Source organism: Camelina sativa, unplaced genomic scaffold (assembly GCF_000633955.1).
Source record: "Camelina sativa cultivar DH55 unplaced genomic scaffold, Cs unpScaffold00734, whole genome shotgun sequence".
Lineage (NCBI taxonomy): Eukaryota > Viridiplantae > Streptophyta > Magnoliopsida > Brassicales > Brassicaceae > Camelina > Camelina sativa.
In genome coordinates this window covers 11,722-14,486 of record NW_010921862.1, presented here as the reverse complement: position 1 = coordinate 14,486, position 2,765 = coordinate 11,722, and positions in this window count along the sequence as shown.

Here is a 2,765-nt window from a genome sequence, read left to right as displayed (position 1 = left end):
ACCCGCTGCTTTGATTGCTATAATTTCTTTCCGGTGCGAAGCTTATGCTCGATCAGGAAGCAGGCCCGTGCGGTTTGCTGATTGCCACGCAGTGTGTATATTCCTTTCGAAGTTGGGAACTTAACGCACTGATGATATGTTGACGGGACGGCTTTCATCTTGTGGAGCCATGGGGTTCCAAGGATGACGTTGTAGATCGTTGGCTTGTCGATAACTGCGAACCGAAAGTATCTGGCTATCCCCCCGACGAAGATTGGTAATGTGATGGTGCCGACGGACATAAGATGATCCCCGTCGAAGCCGGTTAAAGAGTGACATTCTGGCATAATGTCCCGTTCGCCGACTTCCATTTTGGCCAACACGTCTCTGAAGATGACGTTGACTGAGCTTCCAGTGTCGATCAATATTCTCGTCACCTCACTTTCGCCGATCAAGAGTTCGACGACCAATGGATCGTTATGTGGTAAATCCAAGCCTTCTAGATCTTTTCCGTCGAAAGTGATTGGCATGCCTTCAGCCTCGAACCTTGACGGCCAAGATTTCGTCATTTCAGCCTTCTTAGTATAATCTCTGATCGCTCTAACCGAATCGTTGCATCCGGCTAGCCCGCCCATTATCATGTTGATTCGTCGTATCGTCGGAGGATGTTGGTCGGGCTTGCGGTCTGTATGAGGTCGTTTTTCGTTACCGCTGTTTTCGCGCCGTTCGGTGAGTAGATTCTGAATTTCCATCTCGTCCTCGCTTTGGTCGGCTAGTATCTTTGAATCCTTGACGAATTTTCGAGCGATATATTCGGCGCGCTTGGCGTCGCTTCGTCCAGGTCGAGTTGTCTTGCTTCTGTCGGGCTCGACGATTATTGCTCCTTTCTTGTATCGCTCCATCAATACCTTCTGGAGGTAATGACACTCGTCAGTTGCGTGGGTTGTACTCTGATGGTAATCGCAGTACGGGGTTGCACTATTTTCACCTCCCTCTTTCCGTATATACTTGTTTTCACCGATCGCAAAAGTTCGGCGAGTTCGATCTTGGTTTCTGACGAAATGTTGTCAAGGCTCGACGTAGTCAACTTTTGAAGCTGCGGCTACTAGCTGTTTGGGCGTCGCACTTGCCTCTAGGGAATGCTTCTTAGCATTGATAGCTTTCTCTTCCTCGAGTCCAATGTGTTTTGCAGCTCGGAGTAATGCCTCGGATATGGTCTCGATGTGCGTTAAAGACAGCTCTTCCTTGAACCGAGATTCATACCAGAGCGCATTTCGAAGTGCGACAATTGCGGCAGCGTCCGGAATTGAAATGTTGACGTAAACTTCCTTGAATCGCCCTATAAAGGACCGAAGCGATTCTCCCTTGTGCTGAGTTAAGGCGTATAAGTCGGCATGGGAATTCTTATCCTCGAACAAAACAGAAAACTGCTTCAAAAATTCGGTTATCAACTCCCTGATACTATCGATTGATCCGGGTGGGAGTCTCGAGAACCAACTCAATGCGGTTCCTGTTAGATGCTCGGCGAAAACTTGACAAGCTCCAGCGTCGTATTCCGCCGGGCTGAACTGTAAAGGGCCGAGGGCTACGCCAAAGGTGAGTAAGAAATCTCGCGGGTCGACTGTTCCGTCATAGTGACCCAACCGTGGCTTGACTGCCCGTCTGACCGTCGTCGTAGCGAGTCTTCGAGAGAACGGAGTTCGCTGTGTTGCTTCGAGCATAAGTCCGACTTGGGGTGCCTTATCCGTTGCTTTTTGAATCATTGCGGCCATTTCTTTCATTTGCTCTTTGATTTCTTTTAGCTCGGCGTCCTTCGTTAGATCGGTTACGTCGTTATTCCGCTCGATAGGGTGCTGGGCAGGATTACGTCCTAATCCGCTGGTTTGCACATACGACCCTGGCGTTGTTCTTACCGAGGTGAAGTTCACTGGGTTGAGCCGAGCGTTGTTGAGATGGTTGATTTCATCTTCCGAGTTAAGCTGTGCCGCAGTGAGTGCATCCAAACGGTTGTTTGTTCGCTCTTCCTGCTGGTCAAGGCGTGTTAAGATTCCTCGGAACAGCTCGTCTATACTAGAGACGGGCTGGTTGTTGAGCAAAGAAAGTTGTGTCGGCGCCTGTGGTGCCTCTACGGTCGCCGGGGTCATCAAATTTGTAGCTATGACGAAGGTCTCCGGACTTTCTACTGTCACAGTCTTTCTTGGAGCGTCTGGCGTGGGAAAGACTGTCTGCTCCGCTTGACCCGTTGCCGGGGTTATCGTTCCCCCCCGACGAGCTTGCTTCTTTGCTTCTTTCCTTGTCAATTATTGTCATCCTATCCAGTCGGTGTAGGTCCGTTCTTCAATTTTTTAGAAAACTTTGACTTGGCTCCCCCTACCTGGCGCGCCAAATTGTTGATGTCCCTTTTGGTCACAATTAATATGTTTTAGTTCGGTCAAAGAGGGTCGAAGTTCTCTTCTATTATATTGGTGTCGGAACACAAAAGACGGGCTACAACGCGACTTGAACGGGTTACAAAGGTAGACGAGGATAATAGACGAGCTGGTATCTCGTCGATTCTCCAAGCTATGAGTTTGGAACCGTTGACTTTTGCTTGGACGAGCTAAGCTTTTTGTACTTGCTGCACAAATTCTCCTGCTTTTCTCCGATCCCCTTTTCTACAGGCCGTACGCCCGTATTTATAGGGAATTGTGTCGGTTCGTCTAGGAAAAATACCATAATACCCTCTTCTCTTGAAAGGGATATTTATGGGCTTTTTCCTGGGCCGGGCCCTTTTGTTGGGGTTGGAT